Consider the following 16,515-nt stretch of genomic DNA (forward strand, 5'->3'; position numbering starts at 1 on the left):
TATTTTGAACTTCTCCCTTGTGTTTGTAAATTAAATGTAAATTGAAAACATCAACTGTTTAGAGTAAACTAATAAATTGTGGTTTACTTGTACCTAAACTAGTGTGTACTTTAACTAAGTTGTGAGGCATAGGCAATTCTTTCTAATTCATAATAGTGTGGCCCTGCCTACCCTCCTTCCCATTGGGCCCAGCCACCCCTGTTTCTTCTGATTCCAGTGCCTAGAGCAGCACATTGGGATATTGAGGTTTTTATTATTAATAAGCCAACTGCAAGGCATTTTGCGCGAGGATGTAGATGATTTGAGGGGATATAACTATTCAAGAAATTAGAGCTGTCATAAAAACACGGTGTGTGGTAATGTTTCTGGAGCAGATGGCTTACCTGTAGAGTTTTTTGCTGCGTATAAGAATGGATTGGCTCCTAGATTGGTGGAAATGTATTCTACATCTTGAAAGACAGAGCACCTGCGTGCCGTTGTCTACATGTGAGGCACTGGCCATTTCTCTTTCGAAACCTAGTTGCCCTTCAATGGATGTTAGATCCCATAGTCCATTGTCTATGCTCAATGTAGAATATACAATTCTAAGTCATAGTCTGGTGAGCAGATTCTCACCACATATCCCCTTTCTAAATCCTACTGATCAAGTGGGCTTTATTCTAGGGTGTAATAGGGCGTAAAATATAAGAAAGATCATCTCTCTCTTGAATGATGATTTTGTAGATAAGGAGAGGGCAGCTGTCATGACAATAGTTATTGAGAAGTACTTTGACAGATTGGGCCTGGAGTTCCAATATTCTGTATTGGCTCTCATAGGTTCGGGTGCCAGATTTATTCGCTGGTTCAAACTTCTCTATACAGGTCCTAAGGCGCGGGTGTGTACTGGCAGAGCGGTATCTGAACCGTAAGATGTAGGATCTGGGATTAGACAAGGGTGTCCAATGCCCCCCTTATTGATTGCTATTGTAATGGAGCCTCTGGACAGTTGTGCCCGCACTGGGAATTTGTATCATGGGATGGGGGTCCATGCGCAAACCCATTTTCCAGCATTATATGCATTATATGCTGATGACATGCTGCTCTTTCTCCAAGATGTTGGGATGGATTTGCCTGGTTGATAGACTTATTAAACCACTTTGGTATAGTATCTGGGCTACATGTGAATTGGCAAAAATCTCACTTGTTTCTACTCTGCTGAAATTCCCCACTGCCCCTGCATTTACATGGCTTCATAGGAGCCCTATCTGCATTAAATATTAAGGTGTTAAAATATGCCTTAGCCACTAAGATTTATTAGATGGGACTATTGGAGAAGCTATTTGGACACTTAGAACTAATATTCATTTTTGGATGAGCTTACCATTATCTGTTGCTGGCAGAATAGCGGTAGCTAAGATGGTGACACAACCAAAAATGCTCTATTTCTTTAGCTACTTGCCATTGGAGCTGCTTAGCCAATTGTTTAGGGAACGGGAATCACAACTTCTGGAATTGTGTTGGGGAACAGGTAGGGTAGTGTAGCAGTAACAAAACTACAGTGCCCTGTAACAGAGAGAGGGATAGCTGCTCCTCATCTTGAATCTTATTACCTGGTGGCTCAACTACTATGGTTAAACAAGTGGATTTAGAGTCAAATGAACCCTGAGGAAGGAGTTATTTGATCACTGCCTGATTGGAAGGACTTATTAAAAGTCTTCTTGCTTCCTTGGCGGAGACTGCCTTCAATTTGTAATGAGCTTCTAGTACTACAGCAGTGCTGGCGATGTAGGCTGCAGCAAACCCAGGTCTAGGCACCCTATTGGCCTGATATAACATTAAAATGGCTGAAAATAGTGGCCCAGGTAGGAGTGTTAGCAGAGATTGATAGGTGAACTAGCTTTGGGGTTAAGTGTGTTGGGGATTTATATCGGGATGGAGTATTGCTTAGGTTTGAAGACCTGACTGAAGAAGTTGATATATCTAGAGGACAATTTTTAATACACTGGGCATTGGTTGCAACAATAAGGAATTATTGGAGAAGCCAGGGATGCTGAACCTGCTACGCATCAGGTGTGTCAATAGCTCTATACAACAACAGGGTGTGTAAGAGTGGTCACATATCTATATTGGCAAATGTGTGCTAATATTCTTTCTCCTCTTGCCGAGTTTAGAATTAAATGGGAGTGAGACTTAGGGCTCCAAATTAATGATGTGACTTAGATAGGATTGTAGCACATATACCAGCTGTTTCTAGAAATGCTTGGTTAAAATTATCTAATTTCTATATCCTGCATAGAGCTTATCTAACACCTGACAGGATTAACTGGTTCTATGTGACTGCACAATGCCCTATATGTGGGGAGTTGGGGGCCGAAATGTTCCACATGGTATGGTCCTACCCTTCATTAGCGGGGTTCTGGAAGGAAGTATTAGAATATATTAATAGAATAACCTTAAGGGATATTCCTTGCACACCCTTGGTATGCTCCTAGGGGATACCCTCACCCTAAAAATAAGAAAACGACGACTAGATTTACTGACTTAGGTTTGATTCTGGCAAAAACAAGAATTTGCCAATGCACTGGAAATCGATGCAAGATGCTCAAATTACTAGATGGCGTATTGAAATGGTTAGACAGGCAAGTTTGGAGAGTGCTGTTTTGTTTCGTGAGATAAAGAGAGGGCGAGGATAATTTGAAAGGGCTAAAGCATGGGAACACCTGGTGGATAGTTTGTTGGCCCCAGATGCAGATTCGTCAAATAGCTCCCTGAGTAATGGAGGGGGAAAGAAGGGAAATCTAGTTTAATTCAGATATATTGGGTGATAACGGGTAATACTGAGATATACTAGTTCATGCTGAATATATCAGCACTTTATTTATGCCTGCTTTACTTGTTTAGGGGTAACTGTGGGTGGGGAGGAGTGATATTATAGTTTTATTGTAACAGTTTCAGTGGAACTAAGATATGTACGAAATTTACATTAGTTGAAATAAGCTTGAACGCTTGTAGATGCATGTCATATGCAGGAACAGCCTGTGCAGGTAAGAGCGGTGGAGCGGGGTGGGTGAGGGGGCTCAACAGACGATGATGAGGGGAAAATTAAATAAATAATTATTTTTCCCTCGTTGTGGTCTGTCAAGACCCACCTGCATCCTCCCACTTCCCCTCCACCCCATCGCTCTTCCCTGCACGGGCCACTCCTTGTCATATGAGATATATTGATCATCACTTTTAATCTATTAATTATAGTAATCTGGGTATTTCTCCTTTTTAATCTATCTTTTAAACTCTTTATCATCATTATCTGTGTACATCTCCTTTCTAAAGCAAATTATTGTATATGTAGTACACATCATTTATGATCCGTTTTATATGCTTGTCACTATTGCACTAAGGTCTATTTAATGCAACTAATAACAATTATTTAAAACTAACTGTATAATAACAGAATCAGTACTTAATATAGCCTCCATTCATCCATAATATTGGTGATGAGCCAAAAGGCATCATAGGGGAGTCTTCCCAGACTAGGGCCTGAGCTTTCTAGTTTTGTAGCATAACGTATGCGAATAGCTAACTAAACCCTGGATCCTATGCTGCTATTGGAGTTGGATCCAGAATAGATACCTCTGAAGGCAAAGGCCTGCATCAAACTGGCCAGACCAGCCTCATCTGCAGCAAAGGTGTGGAGGCACCCTCTGGTGCCAGCAAGAAGATGTGGCCATCCCAAACAACTGCAGCATTGCCTCTTTGGAGGCATCAGCCTCTTTGGAGTTGATAATGGCCCAGGAGGCATCAAATCTAACTGTGGAATGGGTTCTAAGAGATTATAATGGGGTAGGATTCTTAGAAGGATGTATGATGTTACAATGCATACATTTACATTGCGGTACATTACATCGCCTTTTTTTACAATGCAAGTCGTTACAACGACTTGCGTTGAAGGGCGCTGGACTTAAGAGTAGTATAATTTACTATTCCAACTCCAGTCTACGTACAGTAGGGAAGGTGTTGGATAGTAAATTATACTATTCCTTGTCCTAGAGCGCAATCTAGCGCAAGTCGTTGTAACAACTTATGTTGTGAAAACGGCGATGTAATAGCATCGCGAAGTAATCCCTGTGTTGTAAACAATGTTTCCCGTCTTAGAATGCTAACTAAATGACCCCTCACTGAACCGGACGTGGAAGAGTCCCATTTAGATATTTTGTGCATGTGCAGGGACCTCTTTCAACTTTATATTAGACTGACCCAAGAATGGTGCCCTGGACTGGGCCTCATACTGACTTAGAGATGGGCAGGCCCAGGACAACGATGATTACCAACCTTGTTTCATGTGTCCAGTGAAGTGCTGCTTTGCTTCATGTACCCAGACAGCCTTTGGGTGCATCTGGGAGAACCTGTCGCAGGACTTTGAGCCACGCTTTAAATATAAGCTCCAAAAGCAGACATTTTGTGGCTCTATGAGCAACATCAGCTTTCTGTAGGCACAGCCCGGTTTAAAGCATGTTGTCCTCGGAGGGAACATATTCCCTAGCACGCTGTTGTTTGTTAAAGATATTTGGGAGTTGGTGAACACCAAAGAAATGTGCAGGGGCACTGCTCCGGATCCACTTCAAAGGGGGCTAAAAAGAAAGTGAAATCAGCACACAAGTGTGTCATCCATAAAAGGCTCTGCATTGCATTTGAGTTTGTCGGAGGGGTACTCAATAACCAATGTGAAGGATATCCCGCCTCCCTTTGAACAAGTGGGTTAAATCTTAATGCATTTGTAATTTGACAGACAGGATATCTATCATGTTTGGGATTGAGTACTCACCTCCAAACACCGGGGGACGGATTTACAAGACACTGATGCATCTGTAGACATGTGTCAGTTTCCCCGCGCCAGCCTGCGATACCCATACGCCACCATGGATGCACCTTATTTACAATACGGCGCACCATGGCCCAAGGATTGACTGATGTGTCAGAAATTCTGACGCATCTGTTGGCGCAAAAGTCACGCATTGCTGAAGTCGTGTCAAAGCGCAACGCAACTCCAGCAATGCATGTTGAGGCCTATCCTCATTGTGCTGTGTCACTCCTTACGCCTGCTTCAAGCAGGCATAAGGTTTTGACGCAGTGGCGTCCTAGAAGTCCTGAAAGTATCTTCTTTTTAAGGTATGAAACATATTCAGTACAAACTTTATGCCTCCCCCCTCACCACACCCACACACAAAACCACAATCTCATGTGCTGTTAGCAAATTTAACTAGACACATTATATTATTATTATTTGAAAGCATTACGCTATTAAAAAGCCCAAGCAAATTCAAACAGAACAAAAACATGCATAGGTTCTCTCTTTTTTGCTAATGAAGTCACCACTAACTGGAAACCTTTTAAACCTTACTCACCAAAAATTCCTTTTTTGTAGTGTCTACTGTAGAAATCAGTCTGAAGGAAACTGTGGTGAAGAGAAAAAAAGACTTACATTAAAATGTGCATTGAACACGGGCAGAGAGAGGCGTATACGGTTAGAATTCATCTAATCATTTTTTCAGGCTCTTTCTTTTTCTCATTTTACTGTCTTCCCTTTCATTTTCTCTCTTTGTGATTAATCTTTACTGTTTGATTTGTTTTTTTTGCCACAGTCTTTCTTCACTTCTCCTGAACGCTCAACTTCATGTACTGTACTCTCACATTTTCTCCTCCCTGCTTCCAGCACTCTTTCTCATTCTCTTATGCTAATTTGTCACTCTCCTAATTATTGTCTGCTGTCTTTACTTCTTAATTTACCCGTCACCTCTCTGTTCCACTCTTCCTCTATCAATCGCTCACTTTGTTTCTCTTTATGTTTATCTTATCAGTAAATGCCATTGTCTGCACTGTTTTTAACCCCCATTTGTTTAACCTTTAACTTCTTTTTTTGGTATGTATTGATTTGTCTGACCACCGAGTACACCTACAAAATATCACAGGAATAAATGTACAATAAAATACAATTAAAACTATTATATTTTAAGCCAAGTTGTAGTTTAAATTTAATTAGAAATTCATTTGTATTATTTTTTTAACCAAATACTGTCATTGTGTGTGCTTGCCTTGCACACTTTTAATCATTATATTTGTCCACATTCACTACGAGCTAACAGTGGAAAAGGATTCATTCCCTTGCAAATAGTCAGAAACATTGATTGTACTGCAAAACTTTACCTAAATCTCAAAAACATGCAGTATGACAGGTAAAAGTTTAGTTTTTTAATATTCTTGCAAACTTTGGTTGTGTTTAATCACTTCAATTACAGCACATAAGAAACAACCAGCAAAGGTGGAAGACAGGTGCACAAAATGAAAAACCTTGGTGTGAGAGGAAGGTAGAGACATTGGAAACACAGTGTTGGCAAATAATTTGTGCTCATTAAAGAATCAGTGGGATAAAGTAGGAGAAGAGGAAATTCAGGTAAGGTAGCATTGCTCCACAATTTGCTGTCATAATTATGTTGCAAATTATATCTATCTATCTATCTATCTATCTATCTATCTATCTATCTATCTATCTATCTATCTATCTATCTATCTATCTATCTACACATGTATGAATACATATTCATTCTTTTCTTTTACTTTGATAATTACTAATTACTAATTAATACATTATTAATATCTTTATGTTCTTGACATTACAGTGAAATAAATGTATCTGCACTATACTATCTTTACAGATATAGATTTACTCAAAACTGAAAAAACACCAAAACCTTGAAATTACATGTGTACGAAACGTAAAGGTAGATATCAAAGGATTATGACGTTTACCAAATGTGTGCTTTGCAAGGAGGACTGACTTTTGGCTAGGCTTATATGATTCAAATACCATTTTCATGCATCTGTTTATATTAGAATTGTCTACTGGAGACTGTGGCATTAAAAACACTGCCTTAACGTAACTCTAAGAGTAGCAGCCGTCTCTTTGGGGCATATTATCAAGCCTGGGCTATAAAATTATCGCCGCTTTATTGGCAGGAAACTGCCGCTAAAGTGGCGATAATGGGCTTGATAATATGCTATATGGAATTCCAATCGAAGCTCATGTTAGATATCCTTCACATCTAACATGAGCTTCGATTGGAATTCCATAGAGCATATTATCAAGCCCATTATCGCTGCTTTATCGGCAGTTTCCTGCCGATAAAGCGGGGATAATTTTATTGCCCAGGCTTGATAATATGCCCCCTTGTTCTATGCCTACCAATGCTACAAAGTGGCCCAGTCTCAAGGCTGGCATCACAGGCGTGGATTTTCTGAAGAGCTTTCTCAGTTCTGAAACTTTGCATTTTTGCATCAGTTTGGAGGTCAGCTGTGTTCTCTCAGGCAAGTGTCTACCCCCGCATAGCTCTTTCATTACGGTTTCATTATGTGAAAACATTTAAACTGGTGTCCTGTACTTGTGTATTTTGCTTTATGCTCACCTGGTGCCAGCAGATTCCATTGTTACCCGACTCTGTGAATTGCAGAGTCTTCCATTGTTTATTAAGAATATTTCCTGAATTCCAATCAGTGTGAGTGCAGATTTCTTTCACAATCAATTGCTTTGTTGGCAGGAAATCCCTACGCCTGACCAAGTGTTTGGTCGATAGGCTGGACCAGGCTCCCCAAAGAACCTCAGGCACCAAGTAAGAAAGGAAGTGTTCTCTGAAAAAGAGGTGAGTGGGTGGAGTGCTGGCCAGCGTTCAGGTCGAAGAGCGCTAGCACACTTTTAAATTTATGATACGCGAAGCCTGGTTGGCTGTTTTTTGCAGGTGGCGGTGAGTCGTTGCAGGAACATACAGTTAAAGATGTGAGTGACATCTAGGGTATATATCAGAAGGCTTTGTAAAAGATGCAAGAAGGGGGAAGAGACAACATAGTGCCTAGAACCCCACTATAGACCCTAGGGAATTAATGTACATGTGAATGTGGGAAACTGAGCCAGCGGCACCAGAACCGCTCTGAGACTCAACAGACTATGACTAGAGAATTCCAAAAGCAAGTGGGTTAACAGCAAGGAAGGCAAGATACTTTCCTATTATCCTCCATGAAAGCATGTGGGAAAGGACTGATAGTTCCACCCTCAGCCTTATACACTTCTACCCATGCAATGTATCACTAGCATGGCAAAAGCATGTGCAGGCTTGTAAAACAGTGGGTTGGATTCACCAATGAGGGCGGGAGGAAATTGTGGTCCAGAACACTGAAAAACCTCAGAAAAACGTGAAAGTATCCAAAAGTAAAGTAGACCTTGCCCAATGTCCAGTTATCCTGATTTGGTACAAGTAGGTTAACAGATGCCATCAAGAGTCAGAGATGTGGGACATTCAAGAGACTCAAATACCAAACACCCATCTGAGGAAGTTCTACTGCTCCCCCGCCTTATAATCAGTTTCCCCAAAAGACATCTGAAAAGTCAGAGCCAGCAGAAGACAAGGAGGGGAACACCTGAAATATCAGAGCCAGCAAAAGGCAAGGAGGGGAAGCATCTGAAATGTTAGAGCCAGCAAAAGACAAGGAGGGGAAACATCTGAAATGTTAGAGCCAGCAAAAGACAAGAAGGGGAAACATCTGAAATGTTAGAGCTAGCAGAAGACTCGAGTTTCCCAATGTTGTATTCCGCCTTAGGTGTCCGTATATAGGTTTTCCTAAAACATGTCCTTATATAGGCACAATATCCCTGTCCTTATTTAGGCATTAGCCATGCAATCCAAATACAGGCATGGTCACCTACATCCGTCCACGACAATGTCACAACGAGTTCTTAGAAACCAGACCCCTAAGCTGTTGGGATTTTCCCTAGCCAAGACTATTGATTTATCCAAGAACTCATTTATTATGCATGAACCGCTATTCCCTAAGGGCTCATTATTGACGTCTTCCTCTGCTCGACTTAACGTCAATGCAAACATTCCAAAGTACTATCCAAGTATAAATATACCTTCCTTTGTCCAAGCAAGTATGGAGATAAGGAGTTACAGAGGACACCTCGACTTAGAGGAGCCCATATTCCGGCCTGATGCACTGACCAGATGCTGTCATCCCTGCTCGCAGAGAATCCAGCTTCCAGTGTTCTGACTCCCTATGCGGGGTGTGGGAGTTCGAGACCCGGAAAGAGATTCCCACCTCTCTCATTCTAAGGTATGGAGCTGACTAGAACCTAGAGGGACTCTTGGCATACAAAACTATAGCCTACCATACTATAGGATATAGCACCTACTTCTTGCCTTGTACTATACCTAGGGTAGATACACTGGGGTAGAACTCGAAAGAGACGCATCATATGAGTATCCACATTTTAGTTGTGTTATTGATGTATATTAATATGGGTCATAAGCAAAGACAATGCTAGTGCAGTAATATTTCTTTCTACTGCTTACACGGTGCATAATATATCTTGCATACTGTCTTATGATTGTAACAGCTCATATCTCTTACACGAGAAACAAGACTGTTCAATAAATCCTTTTTATTGAAACACCTGTCTACTCTTTCTGTGTAACTCTGGAGAAACTAAGCATGCACGGTTAGCTGAGTAAATGTGTTTTCTATTGTTTCCACGATTCTGAGCCTGTTCTGATTCTAAAGAGAAACAAAGTTGTCATGTTTATGTGGTTGCCAGAAATACTACCTTCTTGCTTGCAAGGAGTTTCTAGTGGCCTCTGAGTTAGCTGGTACAAAGTAATTAAGTTTAATATGCTTTTTAGGGGCATACTGATCTAATTCCTATCCCAAACCTATAGGGTGTATTATTCTAATGTGCAGAGCCTAGAAATAGGAATTACACTACACCAGTGCTGGCAAGTGATAACCTCAGTGCCTTGTTATGGTCTCATTCTCAAGTGGCCAGCTAACATGGTATTAATCTTTCAAGGGTTAACAGAGTCTCTGCCTATCTGCTATTATGTACTCAATAAAGATATGGACATTCTTAATTCCTGGAGGAACTGCTCTAGTTCAGTTTGTAGATGATTTGTTGGTTGCATCTGATTCCTTGGAACAATTAAAAACTGACTCCCTTTAAATCTTTGCAGCACTGACTATGACATTTGACTCTAGAGAACAATTATAATTCTGAATTCCCCATGTTTGCTATCTAGGTCATAACATCTCTGCACGGGATAGGCATCCATCTTCAGACCACATTGAAGCTATCTGTAAGCTGCCCAGAACGGCTCTTGTCTCTCAGGCATGCATACGTTTGGGAATAGCAGGTTATTGTAGCTGACAGACATTGAGGTATGTGAATATTGGTAAACCCTTCCATGATCATATAAACATGGATGCCCCAGAAGCCTTGCATTGGACCAAGGAGGGAGAACAGGCTGTAGTTACTTTGAAACAACCCTTCTCTTTGCCACCTGCCTTAGGGCTACCTAATTATAATTCACCATTCACTTTGAACTGCCATGAAAGGAATGTGGTTGCATCAGCTGTGTCTATATCCTGTCCTACACCCTGCCTTCTTGCTGACCACTGCTCAGGACAGAGAGCCGCATGACTGTCTCATCATAACTACCCATTTGAGTGAAATCCATATTGATCTCTCTGGTGCATTAATAGCTAATTGTGATCTTATGTTTATGGACTTCCTTTTTACGGTGAGGATTGCCACACACCTGCCCTGGGCCACCCCTCACCCCCACATGGAATAAATGTTTGCCTATGACATGTATTTGAACAGAGAGTGTAACAATGGCATAAAAGCTGTGCAAAACACTTGTAAAAATATTGCACCAAAGTAAAACTTACAACCATTGCCAGCACACACCATAAACACTGTCTTTACCTTTCATCATCTACTTCCATCCGCCTCTTTCGGCACCTGTAAACTGTGAGGACAATGGCGATCATCAGCAGCAAAAGGAATGCAAGAGCTCCAAAGAGGATGCCAAAGAAGGCGTTGAGGTTCACGGCGATGATGTCGCAGGTGGGCCCGGAGGTGGTATATATGGAGAATGGAACACACCTGCATAAAAAAACACATGTGATTTAGCACAGCTTTTCCAATAAATCGGGCTGTTTAACTTCTCCGCTTAGAAGTTGTTTTTTTTATTAATCAAAGCTAGTTATGTCATCTGTAGAACTATAAAAAAACTGTTTTAAAAAACCTGACTAACAAGATACTTACCTTGGGTAATGCACTTTCTAGTAGAGATTGTACCCAATCACATATTCCTCACCTTTTGAAGATTCCTCAGGTTTTGCAGATTCCTCACCTTTTGAGTGTCCACAGGTGTCAGACTGGATCTGGAAACATGTCAGCAGTACATCTGTGCCCCATTAGGGGGCATCGTGTGGCTCTGCACTGATGCTGTTATGCTCCGGAAATGACATGCAGAGCCTATATAGGCCCCACTTCTATGCACTGACATAAGTTGCTATTGAGAGTGTCCGCGCACCTAGACATAGAGCCCCAAAGACAAATTGATGTGACCAGTGTGCAGATTCCTAGACTTGTGATCTTACTAATGGATAGAGTCCAAACACGGAACAGGGAGGATAGTAGGCTTGGTGGGGAATCTGGTGCTAAATACAGTCTCTACCAGAAAGAGTGTTACAGAAGATAAGTACATTGTTCATGTGATAGAGAATTTTAGCCACAGATTCTTCACCTTTTGAATATGTACTAAAGCAGTACCTATGTGGAGGTCGATCTGTGGGTGGCCTCAAACCAGAAAGTCCTGCAGGACCGAGCAGGCAAAATGCCCCTCTCAGTGAACCTTACAATGCAGACAATAGTGCGTTGTGAACTTATGGAGGCACTTAAACATGGCTGCCTGCAAAATGTTCAAAAAGCGGGACTCCACACGCCATTGCAGTGATAGCAGCTTTGACCACGACAGAATTAGGACACAGTCCTGACGGAGGCTGCATTTCAGACAATGTGTAGCAGATCTTAATGAAGAGCAGTATTCCCAGAGAGAGAGTTCTCTTCTGCACACCTTTGCCTTTTTTTTGCTCAACAGACCTCCACAAAAAGCTGATCATCCACTTAGTGCTCTTTGGTACGGTCTTTGTATAAGCTCAGCTCCCTCTTGGAGTCCAAACAATGAAGTCCCCCCTCCACCTTAAAAGGATTAGGTGGCACATAGAATGCTGACAAGGTGATGTTCTGACTGACATGGAATCGAATCACAACTTTAGGGCAGAAAAATGCCCATGTTCGCAAGACCAGTTTATCTGGGAAGAAGGTGGTGTATGGCAAATTGACACAGAATTTGAAGCTCACTCACAGGCCTCGCCAATATTATAGCTGTCTCAAGGGTGAGAAACCACAAAAAGCAGCTGTAAAGCAGCTCAAAGGGAGTGCACATTAGAAATATTAAGGGCCAAGTTGAGGTACTAAAGTAGCATGACAAAGGGAGAGAGAGGAAACAAAATTGTAAAGTTTAGAAAAAAGTGCATAACAACTGGAGACAAACTATGGTGGCTGATTAGGCGTTGTCAATAAAAAAACAGAAAGAACCAAAAGGTACCCTTTAACAGTGCCCAGAGCAAAGCCTTGCAGGGACCAGAGACATGACAAATAATAAACGTCAGATATATTTGCCTGGAAGGGTCTACTTACCATGTACCGCACCTAGCCACAAATTTGTCCCAACAACACACAATACTGTATTTGTGGAGGGATGCCTGGCTGCCAAGATGGCCTCAACCAACCGTGGAGGAAAGTGGAAGGGGTTCAACTTTTGCAGCTTAATCTCCAAGCATGAAGGTGGAGATTGCGAAGGCCCAGGAGCAGAAGCTTGTCCTGCTGCTGCAACAGCAGATCCTCCCAGAGGAGCAGCCTAATCGGACAACTGATACTCAGGAATTTTGGCTTCAATCCTATCCGTGCCCAATCTGCGGCCACTACCATGACTTAGGCCCAGTCGGTCCTGTTCTTCTTGAGAATTCATTGCAGGAGTGGTATTGGCAGAAAGGCATTAAGGACTCCTGCGTTCCACTCGAGGTGGGACATGTTGTGACTAGTGATGTTCCATCAAGGGGAGGCTAGTGCAAGTGATGTTTCTGTGATCACTTGCACTAGCCTCCCCTTGATGGAATGTATGAAGTCTTTCAATGCCAATCGGATGACACTCAACTACAGAAGGCTGTTATGGAGCCAGGACTCTGCAAGGCTAGTGGCATCTGATCTCCATCTCTCTCAGATGGCCACCCAACCACAAAGTGATGCACTGATCACCACTGTCAGCTCTGGGTGGGGAAGGGAGCGGGGTCTGTGGCTGACCCAGTCACAGTGCAGTTACCCCCACTACAGATCTTTTGCACTCTTCTCTAAAATCTGAACATAGTCGGAGAGGTCCCCTTGATGCTAGGTCCACTGAGACTTCAGATCACACTGCAGAGCCTGAATATAATGCCTTGCATGGTTGACCAGCAGGATGCAGGAGGCCATCAGTCCCAGCAGCCTCAGAGTTGACCTCACTGAAACCAAGACTAAGGCTAAAAGATCAGGATCATAGCCTGCACGTCCTGGACTTTCTTTCCTGTGAAAAGGTACGAAACTGAACGGTGTGCACAATGGCTCCGCTGAAGGGGAGCGTCTGAGAAGGAGTCAGGTGTGACTTTGACACATTGATAGTGAACCCCAGGGAGTGCAGGAGGTGTATGTGAAGTAGGATTCAAAACAATGCAGAAAAGGTAGGATGATGAAAACCAGTAGTATTCTTTATCAAAAAAGAGAAACACCAGTGCAGCTCAGTGGCACGCAGCTCCACACAGCTACTGTCTTCACAGCCTCTCAAGGACTTAACATTCTAGGTTCAGAAAACTCAATTGAACATTGAAATATCCATATCTTAAACATAAACAAGTTCCCCTTAAAGGAGAAATCATATAATTAACATTACAATTTATATTACCACGGTTCACCATAGACTGGAGGTGGGAGACAACTGCCGGGACCAGCCCGCCTTCAATAGTCAGTCAACAAGAAAACTGGTACCCCTAATCTCCACAGATGAGCTGTAAGCACCGCCTTCACTTTGGTGAACATCAGAGGGGTGCTGGAAAGGCCAAAGTGGAGCATGGAAACCTGAAAGTGCTTGTGGCCCACCATGAACTGCAGGTAATGACTGTGCCTGACGGGAATGTGCAAGTATGCATCTTGAAAGTCCAATGCTACCATACAATCTCCTGGGTACAGGGCAGATAGGAATTGAGTGAGCATGAGAATTTTTGATTTCTCTTTCTTGATGAAGAAAACGAGAGGGTGCAGGCCTAGGTTACGATGAAGGCCGCTGTCCTTTTTGGGCACCGGAAAGTAGTGGGAATAAAAACCACAACCTACTTCTTGCGTGAGCACCCTTTCCAAGGCTCACTTGGCCAGGGGAGACATCACTTCCTGTCGAGTAAAGAGAGATGGACCCCGATCAGCCTGTCACAGATGGGAGGCATGGAGGAGGGCTAGTCACTAAGGGAACGAAGTAACCCCTTCGGACAATCTGGAGAACTCAGCCGGAGAGATGGCTTCATCTCTCCCAACTGTCATAGCTGGGGGGTAAATGGCCGGGGCCTCCTCCAGGATCACAGGCAGCACATGCGTAAATTAATCCCACAGTAATGTTGGCCCAAAAGTCATGCAGTGTTCACAGACTGCAGTACCAGGAAGAAAACATTTTCTGGCCTAAGATGTACAGGTTCCTGGATTCCCCATTAAGTTGGAAGGTAGGGAATGAGCCGGAGTTTACATATGATGTGGAGGCTTGGCCTGCCAAACTCTCTGGGGTATTGTGTTGCGTGAGGAAATTGGGGACGCCTGAGGAGGGGTGATGGTTGTCTGGTTAACAGAAACTCCTGTGCTGGGCTTGGTCCAGGTCACATGCAGGACGTCCGCAAGGGTTTTTATTAAGTGGGAAAAGTGTTTCTAAGGGGGTCACTCCCAGATGAAGCATTTCAATCAATGAAGACATTAATCCAGGCCCTTAGCCACCATAGTACCACCAAGGCAAAAGAGGCTCCCTACTTTGTAGCCTCGGTCGGAGTAGAGATCATGCTGATATCCCCGGCAGAGTGCAGTCCACTGTGGTCTGCCAAGTCCTCACACCAGTCCATGTTATGGTAAAGGAGCGGGTATTTTTCAGGGTCCAGTGGCCCCTCCCAATCTTTTCCAATCCCTAGCCATAAGTATAGGACTCAGGATCAGGCCTGGTGGTTATGTCTCCAGTCAGCGCCAGAGTCAGTGTTGGACGCCTCTCCTCCGGCTTAGTGTTGGAGTCAGGGATGAGAATGGGGATGGGAACACCAGAGGGAGCTGGGGGCACTGGGAGCGTCAACATTGGGACTGATGCCGAGAAAGTTCAAGGTGGTACGACGGGCTCCTGTTCAAGTTCAAGTTCAAGTTCAAGAATGTATATAGCGCACTACTCACCCAGAGGGTCTCAAGGCGCTTGGGGTGGGGGTTCATTATTTATCAAATAACCAGGTTTTAAGTTCTTTTCTGAAGGAGATGTGGTTCTGTGTAAGGCGGAGGTGAGTGGGGAGTGAGTTCCATCTGAGGATCCAAGGGGCCCTGAACCTGCGGGACACAAAGGTGCTCCACTGGGGATTGGACACCCAAATATGAGGCGCATGGCCTCAGAAAATTAAGTTGGGCTGGAGTCACTCTGGCTCCCGGAAATGGGAGGAGATGCAGGGAGGGCCCAGGCTCAACTGTGGAGCTAGGCTTTGAATGACGACGCTCCCCCTTCTCATTGGAGACTTCTTCAGATGGGGCGAAGTTTAAGACATCATTGACTTCTTGCTATTCTTCTTTTTGTGAGAATTACCAGAAGATGACTTTGAGTGTGGCGAACTTCTAGGGCTCTGAGACTGATCCCGGGACCTTCCGTTCGACTGGGATCAAGACCGTTGTGGTGTTGCTCATTGAGTGGCACTGAGCTTGGGGAACTCCTCCCTGAAGGCCTTCAGGCCACAAGGCATGGTAGTTGACACAGATCTCTGGGTAGTAATCAGGTTCGAGGCACCAGAGGCAAACAAGGTGCAGACCTGTCACTGACATCTGTTGGTGACATGCACCACTGGGCTTGAAGCCTGCTTTCCTGGTCGACAGAAAGCCAAAAAAGAGTCAGTCAAAAAATGACTGGGGGTAGCTCTCTCCAGATCCGCACTAAAAGGCACTGAAAGTAAAGAACTGATATCAGTGCGCGGGGATAGCACCTACATAGTCATTGCGCATGTCACTTTTGGCACGCAGGGGTCTTGCTCACAAAACAATTCCGCCTCTGGATAATTCTAAGATCAGGGATCTGCAGCTTGATGTCTCTGTCAGCTGGCCCATTCTGCCAACATCCAATCCCCCATTGTGTTGCAGTCTGAGAGGAATACAGTACACAAGGCCAACTGTCAACTACATCTAGTCATATGACCCAGGAAACAGGCTGCAGGCACTAAATGGTTAGGATAAGAAAATGTCCACTTTCTAAAAGGTCGATTTTCAGAACTGTGACTTATAATCTAACCTTACCACTATAAGGGATTTTATATTGCAATTTCTAACATTACATTTCTACTTGC

The 16,515-nt window shown here is 43.3% G+C and overlaps 1 long non-coding RNA gene across 2 annotated transcripts in view; it reads right to left on the reverse strand.

The window, feature by feature from the left end:
- The window catches only part of LOC147684203 (uncharacterized), a 60,959-nt gene extending 49,627 nt beyond the window's left edge, over positions 1–11,332 (reverse strand). Inside the window, exons 1-2 of one of the 2 annotated variants that reach the window (XR_015301084.1) lie at positions 10,784–11,332; positions 5,382–5,431 (exon numbers count right to left, since the gene is read on the reverse strand). This is a non-coding gene — a long non-coding RNA (uncharacterized LOC147684203). Of the gene's footprint in view, positions 1–5,381; positions 5,509–10,783 lie in introns of those variants that run through there. The other variant, XR_015301083.1, reaches the window with a different exon arrangement.
- Between the last annotated feature and the right edge of the window lie 5,183 nt (positions 11,333–16,515).

The sequence above is a fragment of the Lissotriton vulgaris genome, chromosome 11, assembly GCF_964263255.1.
Source record: "Lissotriton vulgaris chromosome 11, aLisVul1.2, whole genome shotgun sequence".
Taxonomy (NCBI): Eukaryota; Metazoa; Chordata; class Amphibia; order Caudata; family Salamandridae; genus Lissotriton; species Lissotriton vulgaris.